The following is a 14,103-nucleotide window of genomic DNA, read 5'->3' on the forward strand; positions in this document are numbered from 1 at the left end:
ACTCATGAAGTCCTTTTATTCTATATCTACCGGCTGCAACCTAAACCCAGGACACTTCCATTAGTATGAAATGTTACGTTTCGTATGGAATGTATACATTTGTGGATGTCCATCATCCATTTCGTATGATTAGTTACGAATTGCAATTTGTACAATAAGTTACGAATTAGCTAAATGTATCTGTTACGAATTCCAATTTGTTGTGGCTAACGTTAGCTAGGGGGCTAGGTTGCTATCGCTAATGTTATCTAGGTGGCTAACGTTAGCTAGGGGGCTAGGTTGCTATCGCTAATGTTATCTAGGTGGCTAACGTTAGCTAGGGGGCTAGGTTGCTATCGCTAATGTTATCTAGGTGGCTAACATTAGCTAGGGGGCTAGGTTGCTATCGCTAATGTTATCTAGGTGGCTAACGTTAGCTAGGGAGCTAGGTTGCTATCGCTAATGTTATCTAGGTGGCTAACGTTAGCTATGTATGAAAATACCCTCACATTAAAGCTGACAGTCTGCACTTCACCCTCATTGTCATTGTATCCTTTCAAACTCAAAGTGCTAGAGTAGAGAACCAAAATAAGAATAAAATGGTCAATGTCCAAGGAATTATGGTGCTCACTGTATGTCATTGGTATTGGTGTTACAGGTTTTGTTTTTTTATGTTTTGAGGTTGGGACTTTTAGCACGTAGGGTGCACCAATTGGTGTCACCTTGCTTCTGGCACCAGAATGCCAGGGCAAGCAGTCATGCATCGTAGGGGACCGAAATAGTTTTAGGTTGTGGTAATCCAGTGAGTTTAACTTACTGCAGACATAGGCTCTACTAAAGGGACTCGTAGTCTTCACCCAGTAGCTTAGATCGTCACGGGTCATTTCACCTCCTCTGCATGCGTTACATTTGTTCCCATTTAGACTCTTCCTGTATTAGAGGCTACAGGCCTAGTGGAATGTACGTACAGAAGAAATTAAGTTGTAAAAGCCAATTATTTTTATGATATGCTTTATTCTTATCATACTTATTGTACTTTTTAATTACAACTTTCGATGTAGCTTGAACTTTGTTTTCAGGCTTGATTGAGACACTGTATTCCCCTAAAGAAAGTTCTTTCAATAAAGTTCTCGATTTATTAATATTAGTTTACTTGTGTATGTCTTTCCTTATCATATGTAAAGACTAAATGTCATTTGTAATATGTTTTGTTTCAGATCTGTGTTTAATATTACAATCCATAAAATAATGTTTCTGATAAAGGAACATTCCATAGAAAAATACCACCGTTCACTAAAACTGCTGTAACTCATTCACAGTAAAAGGTATTTCATTCTGATTTAAGGATTTTCAACCCTTACAAAATAACAAAGACTCAAATATGCTTTAAGTTATTCTCTATGTTCATTAGAAGTTGTGTAAATGGCATTTGTTTGAGGAAAGCAGTCATTTGTTGTGTAAGATACACATTTTCACAGGTGTTATTTTCTTGACTGATTGCCATTTGATTGATGTGGTGCTATTGTACGTCATATCATTTGAAAGGGCTGTTTCTCAGCTTTCAAATATGTATCATGTTTTCATATGTGTTTTGAAACCAGCAATTATTTTGTCATTATTGCATGCAGAGCTCATAGTTTTCCAGACAGTTTTGTGACTTAGACATTTTGGGGAAATCCTGCCATTCCCCTTTAAGTAACCTTATGTCTTATGTAACCATACCAAACGTAACATATCATACTAATTTGAGTGTCCCGGATCAACATTTTCTGTTACGTCTCATCTATGAGACCAGGCTGCATTGTCATGCTGGGGGCTAACAGTCTTGGGCTAACTCAGTCACATCAATCAGTGCAGCCATTTACATTGGTTTAAGCTGTTTTCCACTGGCATTTATTTGGATACATCCATAATAATGAACCACAGTGGCTTGCGAAAGTATTCACCCCCCTTTGTATTTTTCCTATTTTGTTGCCTTTACAACCTGGAATTAAAATAGATGAATGGGGGGGGGTTGAATAATTTGATTTACACAACCTCTTTTACACAGCATCTTTGAAGATGGAAAATATATTTTATTGTGACACAAACAAGAAATAAGACAAACAAACAGAAACTTGAGTGCATAACTATTCACCCCCCCCAAAGTCAATAATCTGTGGAGCCACCTTTTGCAGCAACAATCCCCCTTTCCTCCTTTTTGTGTCTTGGCCTGGGCCTTCTCCCCCTCTTTTATTTTTTGTGTCTTGGCCTGGGCCTTCTCCCCCTCTTTTATTTTTTGTGTCTTGGCCTGGGCCTTCTCCCCCTCTTTTATTTTTTGTGTCTTGGCCTGGGCCTTCTCCCCCTCTTTTATTTTTTGTGTCTTGGCCTGGGCCTTCTCCCCCTCTTTTATTTTTTGTGTCTTGGCCTGGGCCTTCTCCCCCTCTTTTATTTTTTGTGTCTTGGCCTGGGCCTTCTCCCCCTCTTTTATTTTTTGTGTCTTGGCCTGGGCCTTCTCCCCTCTTTTATTTTTTGTGTCTTGGCCTGGGCCTTCTCCCCTCTTTTATTTTTTGTGTCTTGGCCTGGGCCTTCTCCCCTCTTTTATTTTTTGTGTCTTGGCCTGGGCCTTCTCCCCTCTTTTATTTTTTGTGTCTTGGCCTGGGCCTTCTCCCCTCTTTTATTTTTTGTGTCTTGGCCTGGGCCTTCTCCCCCTCTTTTATTTTTTGTGTCTTGGCCTGGGCCTTCTCCCCCTCTTTTATTTTTTGTGTCTTGGCCTGGGCCTTCTCCCCCTCTTTTATTTTTTGTGTCTTGGCCTGGGCCTTCTCCCCCTCTTTTATTTTTTGTGTCTTGTCCTGGGCCTTCTTCCCCTCTTTTATTTTTTGTGTCTTGGCCTGGGCCTTCTCCCCCTCTTTTATTTTTTGTGTCTTGGCCTGGGCCTTCTCCCCCTCTTTTATTTTTTGTGTCTTGGCCTGGGCCTTCTCCCCCTCTTTTATTTTTTGTGTCTTGGCCTGGGCCTTCTCCCCCTCTTTTATTTTTTGTGTCTTGGCCTGGGCCTTCTCCCCTCTTTTATTTTTTGTGTCTTGGCCTGGGCCTTCTCCCCTCTTTTATTTTTTGTGTCTTGGCCTGGGCCTTCTCCCCCTCTTTTATTTTTTGTGTCTTGGCCTGGGCCTTCTCCCCTCTTTTATTTTTTGTGTCTTGGCCTGGGCCTTCTCCCCTCTTTTATTTTTTGTGTCTTGGCCTGGGCCTTCTCCCCTCTTTTATTTTTTGTGTCTTGGCCTGGGCCTTCTCCCCCTCTTTTATTTTTTGTGTCTTGGCCTGGGCCTTCTCCCCTCTTTTATTTTTTGTGTCTTGGCCTGGGCCTTCTCCCCTCTTTTATTTTTTGTGTCTTGGCCTGGGCCTTCTCCCCTCTTTTATTTTTTGTGTCTTGGCCTGGGCCTTCTCCCCTCTTTTATTTTTTGTGTCTTGGCCTGGGCCTTCTCCCCCTCTTTTATTTTTTGTGTCTTGGCCTGGGCCTTCTCCCCTCTTTTATTTTTTGTGTCTTGGCCTGGGCCTTCTCCCCCTCTTTTATTTTTTGTGTCTTGGCCTGGGCCTTCTCCCCTCTTTTATTTTTTGTGTCTTGGCCTGGGCCTTCTCCCCCTCTTTTATTTTTTGTGTCTTGGCCTGGGCCTTCTCCCCTCTTTTATTTTTTGTGTCTTGGCCTGGGCCTTCTCCCCTCTTTTATTTTTTGTGTCTTGGCCTGGGCCTTCTCCCCTCTTTTATTTTTTGTGTCTTGGCCTGGGCCTTCTCCCCTCTTTTATTTTTTGTGTCTTGGCCTGGGCCTTCTCCCCTCTTTTATTTTTTGTGTCTTGGCCTGGGCCTTCTCCCCTCTTTTATTTTTTGTGTCTTGGCCTGGGCCTTCTCCCCCTCTTTTATTTTTTGTGTCTTGGCCTGGGCCTTCTCCCCTCTTTTATTTTTTGTGTCTTGGCCTGGGCCTTCCCTCTTTTTTTTTTTGTGTCTTGGCCTGGGCCTTCTCCCCCTCTTTTATTTTTTGTGTCTTGGCCTGGGCCTTCTCCCCTCTTTTATTTTTTGTGTCTTGGCCTGGGCCTTCTCCCCTCTTTTATTTTTTGTGTCTTGGCCTGGGCCTTCTCCCCTCTTTTATTTTTTGTGTCTTGGCCTGGGCCTTCTCCCCTCTTTTATTTTTTGTGTCTTGGCCTGGGCCTTCTCCCCTCTTTTATTTTTTGTGTCTTGGCCTGGGCCTTCTCCCCTCTTTTATTTTTTGTGTCTTGGCCTGGGCCTTCTCCCCTCTTTTATTTTTTGTGTCTTGGCCTGGGCCTTCTCCCCTCTTTTATTTTTTGTGTCTTGGCCTGGGCCTTCTCCCCTCTTTTATTTTTTGTGTCTTGGCCTGGGCCTTCTCCCCTCTTTTATTTTTTGTGTCTTGGCCTGGGCCTTCTCCCCCTCTTTTATTTTTTGTGTCTTGGCCTGGGCCTTCTCCCCCTCTTTTATTTTTTGTGTCTTGGCCTGGGCCTTCTCCCCCTCTTTTATTTTTTATAGACATTTGACTCGTCTGTTTTCCTTCCCTCTCTCCATTTTTTCTCTTCTTGTGCATCTCTCTCCCAGGGTCAGAGTTGGCATGCATGGGAGGTGGCCCTCAACTGGACTTGTTTGTTTCTCCTACGTCCCCCCCACCTCCCCCTACCCTCGGCACGCTGGGGCATGTCTCCCGACAAGAGCTCAGATTAGAACTGCTGTCCTCATTAACACCACACATGATACACGAGACAGAGTACACATGTGTGTGTTTAATGGAGTAGAGTGGTAAGGATGGCTCCCACCCTCATTAACATAAGACATCTCTCTCTCTGTCTCTCTCTCTGTCTCTCTGTCTCTCTCTGTCTCTCTCTCTCTCTGTCTCTGTCTCTCTCTCTCTCTCGCTCTCTCTGTGTGTGTGTGTCTGATTGTTGTGTGTTATTGTAAGCAGAGATAGCAGCATGTCACATTGGCCACATCCCTATCAAACAGCAGGTTAACCTAACCTTGTGACTGCCTCCACTCCACTCACATGGCAGATACCACTACCAGGGAAGAATGAGATATGGAACTGAGTGAAAGGGAGGAGGGAGAGGGTTTGATAGAAAGGGATGAGAGAAGAGGAGTGGTGTTAATATGATCAGATGCAGCAAATGGATCGAGAGAAAAGGTGCATTATGACAAAAAGGGATGAAATAAGAGGAGGAGGAAGAGGAAGAGGAGGAGTGTATTTGTGACAGCGGTCAGGTCATGGAGACCTGAGCGAGGGGTCAGGCCAGGAGCAAGATATTGTAGAAAGGACCCGAGATAACATGGACTTTCTCTCTTTCTGTTTCTCCAAACGTTCTTCTGTCTCTCCAAATGTCCTACTGGCTCCCTAAATGTACAAAAACACACATGCACGCACACGAGGATCACAAACATTGCTTGCTTTCTTCCTCTCGTCCACATGCCCTCGTCCTCTTATCTCTCTCTCCCTGCCACCTTCTCTCTTTCATCGCTCTCCTATAATCCCCATTTCATCCTGGCCCCTTCCCTTTGTTGAGGCAGAGGAAGCAGTGTGTTGAAGCAGTGTGTTGAGGCAGATGAAGCAGTGTGTTGAAGCAGTGTGTTGAGGCAGATGAAGCAGTGTGTTGAAGCAGTGTGTTGAGGCAGATGAAGCAGTGTGTTGAAGCAGTGTGTTGAGGCAGAAGAAGCAGTGTGTTGAGGCAGAGGAAGCAGTGTGTTGAGGCAGAGGAAGCAGTGTGTTGAGGCAGATGAAGCAGTGTGTTGAGGCAGAGGAAGCAGTGTGTTAAGGCAGATGAAGCAGTGTGTTGTGGCAGATGAAGCAGTATGTTGAGGCAGATTAAGCAGTGTGTTGAGGCAGATGAAGCAGTGTGTTGAGGCAGAGGAAGCAGTGTGTTGAGGCAGATGAAGCAGTGTGTTGAGGCAGAGGAAGCAGTGTGTTGAGGCAGAGGAAGCAGTGTGTTGAGGCAGATGAAGCAGTGTGTTGAGGCAGAGGAAGCAGTGTGTTGAGGGAGATGAAGCAGTGTGTTGAGGCAGATTAAGCAGTGTGTTGAGGCAGATGAAGCAGTATGTTGAGGCAGATGAAGCAGTGTGTTGAGGCAGATGAAGCAGTATGTTGAGGCAGATTAAGCAGTGTGTTGAGGCAGATGAAGCAGTGTGTTGAGGCAGAGGAAGCAGTGTGTTGAGGCAGATGAAGCAGTGTGTTGAGGCAGAGGAAGCAGTGTGTTGAGGCAGAGGAAGCAGTGTGTTAAGGCAGATGAAGCAGTATGTTGAGGCAGTCTGGACTGGAGGAAGCAGTGTGTTGAGGCAGGCTGTCCACTGCTGTCTAGATCCTCCTCTCCTCGTATCAATACCTTTACACTGCTGTCTAGATCCTCCTCTCCTCGTATCAATACCTTTACACTGATGTCTAGATCCTCCTCTCCTCGTATCAATACCTTTACACTGCTGTCTAGATCCTCCTCTCCTCGTATCAATACCTTTACACTGCTGTCTAGATCCTCCTCTCCTCGTATCAATACCTTTACACTGATGTCTAGATCCTCCTCTCCTCGTATCAATACCTTTACACTGCTGTCTAGATCCTCCTCTCCTCTCCTCGTATCAATACCTTTACACTGATGTCTAGATCCTCCTCTCCTCTCCTCATATCAATACCTTTACACTGCTGTCTAGATCCTCCTCTCCTCTCCTCATATCAATACCTTTACACTGCTGTCTAGACCCTCCTCTCCTCTCCTTGTATCAATACCTTTACACTGCTGTCTAGATCCTCCTCTCCTCGTCTCAATACCTTTACACTGATGTCTAGATCCTCCTCTCCTCTCCTCGTATCAATACCTTTACACTGCTGTCTAGATCCTCCTCTCCTCTCTTCGTATCAATACCTTTACACTGCTGTCTAGATCCTCCTCTCCTCTCCTCGTATCAATACCTTTACACTGCTGTCTAGATCCTCCTCTCCTCATATCAATACCTTTACACTGCTGTCTAGATCCTCCTCTCCTCTCCTCGTATCAATACCTTTACACTGATGTCTAGATCCTCCTCTCCTCGTATCAATACCTTTACACTGCTGTCTCGATCCTCCTCTCCTCTCCGCGTATCAATACATTTACACTGCTGTCTAGATCCTCCTCTCCTCTCCTCGTATCAATACCTTTACACTGCTGTCTAGATCCTCCTCTCCTCATATCAATACCTTTACACTGCTGTCTAGATCCTCCTCTCCTCTCCTCGTATCAATACCTTTACACTGATGTCTAGATCCTCCTCTCCTCATATCAATACCTTTACACTGCTGTCTCGATCCTCCTCTCCTCTCCGCGTATCAATACCTTTACACTGCTGTCTAGATCCTCCTCTCCTCTCCTCGTATCAATACCTTTACACTGCTGTCTAGATCCTCCTCTCCTCGTATCAATACCTTTACACTGCTGTCTAGATCCTCCTCTCCTCATATCAATACCTTTACACTGCTGTCTAGATCATCCTCTCCTCCTATCAATACCTTTACACTGCTGTCTAGATCCTCCTCTCCTCGTATCAATACCTTTACACTGCTGTCTAGATCCTCCTCTCCTCTCCTCGTATCAATACCTTTACACTGCTGTCTAGATCCTCCTCTCCTCATATCAATACCTTTACACTGCTGTCTAGATCCTCCTCTCCTCTCCTCGAATCAATACCTTTACACTGATGTCTAGATCCTCCTCTCCTCGTATCAATACCTTTACACTGCTGTCTCGATCCTCCTCTCCTCTCCTCGTATCAATACCTTTACACTGCTGTCTAGATCCTCCTCTCCTCTCCTCGTATCAATACCTTTACACTGCTGTCTCGATCCTCCTCTCCTCGTATCAATACCTTTACACTGCTGTCTAGATCCTCCTCTCCTCGTATCAATACCTTTACACTGCTGTCTCGATCCTCCTCTCCTCTCCTCGTATCAATACCTTGACACTGCTGTCTCGATCCTCCTCTCCTCTCCTCGTATCAATACCTTTACACTGCTGTCTAGATCCTCCTCTCCTCGTATCAATACCTTTACACTGCTGTCTAGATCCTCCTCTCCTCGTATCAATACCTTTACACTGTTGTCTCGATCCTCCTCTCCTCTCCTCGTATCAATACCTTTACACTGCTGTCTAGATCCTCCTCTCCTCCTATCAATACCTTTACACTGCTATCTAGATCCTCCTCTCCTCGTATCAATACCTTTACACTGCTGTCTAGATCCTCCTCTCCTCGTATCAATACCTTTACACTGCTGTCTAGATCCTCCTCTCCTCGTATCAATACCTTTACACTGCTGTCTAGATCCTCCTCTCCTCTCCTCATATCAATACCTTTACACTGATGTCTAGATCCTCCTCTCCTGGTATCAATACCTTTACACTGCTGTCGAGATCCTCCTCTCCTCTCCTCGTATCAATACCTTTACACTGCTGTCTAGATCCTCCTCTCCTCTCCTGGTATCAATACCTTTACACTGCTGTCTAGATCCTCCTCTCCTCTCCTCGTATCAATACCTTTACACTGCTATCTAGATCCTCCTCTCCTCTCCTCATATCAATACCTTTACACTGATGTCTAGATCCTCCTCTCCTCATATCAATACCTTTACACTGCTGTCTAGATCCTCCTCTCCTCTCCTCGTATCAATACCTTTACACTGCTGTCTAGATCCTCCTCTCCTCGTATCAATACCTTTACACTGTTGTCTCGATCCTCCTCTCCTCTCCTCGTATCAATACCTTTACACTGCTGTCTAGATCCTCCTCTCCTCGTATCAATACCTTTACACTGCTGTCTAGATCCTCCTCTCCTCGTATCAATACCTTTACACTGCTGTCTAGATCCTCCTCTCCTCTCCTCTCCTCATATCAATACCTTTACACTGATGTCTAGATCCTCCTCTCCTGGTATCAATACCTTTACACTGCTGTCTAGATCCTCCTCTCCTCTCCTCTCCTCGTATCAATACCTTTACACTGCTGTCTAGATCCTCCTCTCCTCTCCTGGTATCAATACCTTTACACTGCTGTCTAGATCCTCCTCCCCTCTCCTCGTATCAATACCTTTACACTGCTATCTAGATCCTCCTATCAATACCTTTACACTGATGTCTAGATCCTCCTCTCCTCTACTCAATACCTTTACACTGCTGTCTAGATCCTCCTCTCCTCTCCTCATATCAATACAGTTACACTGCTGTCTAGATCCTCCTCTCCTCGTATCAATACCTTTACACTGCTGTCTAGATCCTCCTCTCCTCATATCAATACCTTTACACTGCTGTCTAGATCCTCCTCTCCTGGTATCAATACCTTTACACTGCAGTCTAGATCCTCCTCTCCTCTCCTCGTATCAATACAGTTACACTGATGTCTAGATCCTCCTCTCCTCTCCTCATATCGATACCTTTACACTGCTGTCTAGATCCTCCTCTCCTCTCCTCGTATCAATACCTTTACACTGCTGTCTAGATCCTCCTCTCCTCTCCTCGTATCAATACCTTTACACTGCTGTCTAGATCCTCCTCTCCTCGTATCAATACCTTTACACTGTTGTCTCGATCCTCCTCTCCTCTCCTCGTATCAATACCTTTACACTGCTGTCTAGACCTTTACACTCCTCCTCTCCTCGTATCAATACCTTTACACTGCTGTCTAGATCCTCCTCTCCTCGTATCAATACCTTTACACTGCTGTCTAGATCCTCCTCTCCTCTCCTCTCCTCATATCAATACCTTTACACTGATGTCTAGATCCTCCTCTCCTGGTATCAATACCTTTACACTGCTGTCTAGATCCTCCTCTCCTCTCCTCTCCTCGTATCAATACCTTTACACTGCTGTCTAGATCCTCCTCTCCTCTCCTGGTATCAATACCTTTACACTGCTGTCTAGATCCTCCTCTCCTCTCCTGGTATCAATACCTTTACACTGCTGTCTAGATCCTCCTCTCCTCTCCTCAATACATTTACACTGCTGTCTAGATCCTCCTCTCCTCGTATCAATACCTTTACACTGCTGTCTAGATCTTCCTCTCCTCTCCTGTTATCAATACCTTTACACTGATGTCTAGATCCTCCTCTCCTAGTATCAATACCTTTACACTGCTGTCTAGATCTTCCTCTCCTCTCCTGTTATCAATACCTTTACACTGATGTCTAGATCATCCTCTCCTCGTATCAATACCTTTACACTGATGTCTAGATCCTCCTCTCCTCATATCAATACCTTTACACTGCTGTCTAGATCCTCCTCTCCTCCTATCAATACCTTTACACTGATGTCTAGATCATCCTCTCCTCGTATCAATACCTTTACACTGATGTCTAGATCCTCCTCTCCTCATATCAATACCTTTACACTGCTGTCTAGATCCTCCTCTCCTCCTATCAATACCTTTACACTGCTGTCTAGATCCTCCTCTCCTGGTATCAATACCTTTACACTGCAGTCTAGATCCTCCTCTCCTCTCCTCGTATCAATACAGTTACACTGCTGTCTAGATCCTCTTCTCCTCTCCTCATATCAATACCTTTACACTGCTGTCTAGATCCTCCTCTCCTCTCCTGGTATCAATACCTTTACACTGCTGTCTAGATCCTCCTCTCCTCTCCTCAATACATTTACACTGGTGTCTAGATCCTCCTCTCCTCGTATCAATACCTTTACACTGATGTCTAGATCATCCTCTCCTCGTATCAATACCTTTACACTGATGTCTAGATCCTCCTCTCCTCGTATCAATACCTTTACACTGCTGTCTAGATCCTCCTCTCCTCCTATCAATACCTTTACACTGCTATCTAGATCCTCCTCTCCTCCTATCAATACCTTTACACTGATGTCTAGATCCTCCTCTCCTCGTATCAATACCTTCACACTGCTGTCTAGATCCTCCTCTCCTCTCCTCGTATCAATACCTTTACACTGCTGTCTCGATCCTCCTCTCCTCTCCTGGTATCAATACCTTCACACTGCTGTCTAGATCCTCCTCTCCTCGTATCAATACCTTCACACTGCTGTCTAGATCCTCCTCTCCTCGTATCAATACCTTTACACTGCTGTCTAGATCCTCCTCTCCTCCTATCAATACCTTTACACTGCTATCTAGATCCTCCTCTCCTCCTATCAATACCTTTACACTGATGTCTAGATAATCCTCTCCTCGTATCAATACCTTTACACTGATGTCTAGATCCTCCTCTCCTCGTATCAATACCTTTACACTGCTGTCTAGATCCTCCTCTCCTCCTATCAATACCTTTACACTGCTATCTAGATCCTCCTCTCCTCCTATCAATACCTTTACACTGATGTCTAGATCCTCCTCTCCTCGTATCAATACCTTTACACTGCTGTCTAGATCTTCCTCTCCTCTCCTGTTATCAATACCTTTACACTGATGTCTAGATCCTCCTCTCCTCGTATCAATACCTTTACACTGCTGTCTAGATCCTCCTCTCCTCCTATCAATACCTTTACACTGCTATCTAGATCCTCCTCTCCTCCTATCAATACCTTTACACTGATGTCTAGATCATCCTCTCCTCGTATCAATACCTTTACACTGATGTCTAGATCCTCCTCTCCTCGTATCAATACCTTTACACTGCTGTCTAGATCCTCCTCTCCTCCTATCAATACCTTTACACTGCTATCTAGATCCTCCTCTCCTCCTATCAATACCTTTACACTGATGTCTAGATCCTCCTCTCCTCGTATCAATACCTTCACACTGCTGTCTAGATCCTCCTCTCCTCTCCTCGTATCAATACCTTTACACTGCTGTCTCGATCCTCCTCTCCTCTCCTGGTATCAATACCTTCACACTGCTGTCTAGATCCTCCTCTCCTCGTATCAATACCTTCACACTGCTGTCTAGATCCTCCTCTCCTCGTATCAATACCTTTACACTGCTGTCTAGATCCTCCTCTCCTCCTATCAATACCTTTACACTGCTATCTAGATCCTCCTCTCCTCCTATCAATACCTTTACACTGATGTCTAGATCCTCCTCTCCTCGTATCAATACCTTTACACTGCTGTCTAGATCTTCCTCTCCTCTCCTGTTATCAATACCTTTACACTGATGTCTAGATCCTCCTCTCCTCGTATCAATACCTTTACACTGCTGTCTAGATCCTCCTCTCCTCGTATCAATACCTTTACACTGCTGTCTAGATCCTCCTCTCCTCGTATCAATACCTTTACACTGCTGTCTAGATCCAGTCGATCAAACTGTTTTTGTAAGATTTTAATTGATTTGTGTTGTTGCTCTCAAATTATTTCCAGATTGTGTCTTGTCCTACTAATGACTGACCACCAGGGAGAGAGGGTTTGAGCTGTTTCAGCTAGCTAATGACCAACCACCAGGGAGAGATGGGTTGAGCTGTTTCAGCTAGCTAATGACCGACCAACAGGGAGAGAGGGGTTGAGCTGTTTCAGCTTGCTAATGACCAACCACCAGGGAGAGAGGGGTTGGGTCATCTCATTCAGATGGTCAGTCTATGGGACATTTAAATGGGTCATCTCATTCAGATGGTCAGTCTATGGGACATTTAAATGGGTCATCTCATTCAGATGGTCAGTCTATGGGACATTTAAATGGGTCATCTCATTCAGATGGTCAGTCTATGGGGCATTTAAATGGGTCATCTCATTCAGATGGTCAGTCTATGGGACATTTAAATGGGTCATCTCATTCAGATGGTCAGTCTATGGGACATTTAAATGGGTCATCTCATTCAGATGGTCAGTCTATGGGACATTTAAATGGGTCATCTCATTCAGATGGTCAGTCTATGGGACATTTAAATGGGTCATCTCATTCAGATGGTCAGTCTATGGGACATTTAAATGGGTCATCTCATTCAGATGGTCAGTCTATGGGGCATTTAAATGGGTCATCTCATTCAGATGGTCAGTCTATGGGACATTTAAATGGGTCATCTCATTCAGATGGTCAGTCTATGGGGCATTTAAATGGGTCATCTCATTCAGATGGTCAGTCTATGGGACATTTAAATGGGTCATCTCATTCAGATGATCAGTCTATGGGGCATTTAAATGGGTCATCTCATTCAGATGGTCAGTCTATGGGACATTTAAATGGATCATCTCATTCAGATGGTCAGTCTATGGGACATTTAAATGGATCATCTCATTCAGATGGTCAGTCTATGGGACATTTAAATGGGTCATCTCATTCAGATGGTCAGTCTATGGGGCATTTAAATGGGTCATCTCATTCAGATGGTCAGTCTATGGGACATTTAAATGGATCATCTCATTCAGATGGTCAGTCTATGGGACATTTAAATGGATCAGCTCATTCAGATGGTCAGTCTATGGGACATTTAAATGGGTCATCTCATTCAGATGGTCAGTCTATGAGACATTTAAATGGGTCATCTCATTCAGATGGTCAGTCTATGGGGCATTTAAATGGGTCATCTCATTCAGATGGTCAGTCTATGGGGCATTTAAATGGGTCATCTCATTCAGATGGTCAGTCTATGGGGCATTTAAATGGGTCATCTCATTCAGATGGTCAGTCTATGGGACATTTAAATGGGTCATCTCATTCAGATGGTCAGTCTATGGGACATTTAAATGGATCATCTCACTCAGCTGTTTGTTCTATGGAGCGGTCCTTTACCAGCTCTCTCTCTCTCTCTCTCTCTCTCTCTCTCTCTCTCTCTCTCTCTCTCTCTCTCTCTCTCTCTCTCTCGTATGTGTGTTTGCGGTTTACACACTGCGTTCCTTAAGGAAACAAACAAATTGTTCTGAGTCACCCTCAGACAGGCAAGCTGATCAGATTTCACGGCTCAGCTCATCAAGTTTCCAAGCGTGTCTCTAAAACTCGCTCCAAACTGTTCCTGACATGTGTGTGTTTCCACAGCAACAGGCGGGTTCCACAGCAACACAAAAGGTATGGAGCAATGACTTCTGACTTCGAGGTCAGAGGTTGTGCAGTTCCAGGGTCAGTAGTTATATGCAGAGTCAGTTCCAGGGTCAGTAGCCAGTTCCAGGGTCAGTAGCCATATGCAGAGTCAGTTCCAGGGTAAGTAGTTATATGCAGAGTCAGTTCCAGGGTCAGTAGTTATATGCAGAGTCAG

At 44.6% G+C, this 14,103-nt stretch overlaps 1 protein-coding gene across 2 annotated transcripts in view; it reads right to left on the reverse strand.

The window, feature by feature from the left end:
- The window catches only part of lekr1 (leucine, glutamate and lysine rich 1), a 234,763-nt gene that overhangs the window by 93,848 nt on the left and 126,812 nt on the right, over positions 1 to 14,103 (reverse strand). The window lies entirely within an intron of this gene.

Source organism: Oncorhynchus keta, chromosome 18 (assembly GCF_023373465.1).
Source record: "Oncorhynchus keta strain PuntledgeMale-10-30-2019 chromosome 18, Oket_V2, whole genome shotgun sequence".
Classification (NCBI taxonomy): Eukaryota; Metazoa; Chordata; class Actinopteri; order Salmoniformes; family Salmonidae; genus Oncorhynchus; species Oncorhynchus keta.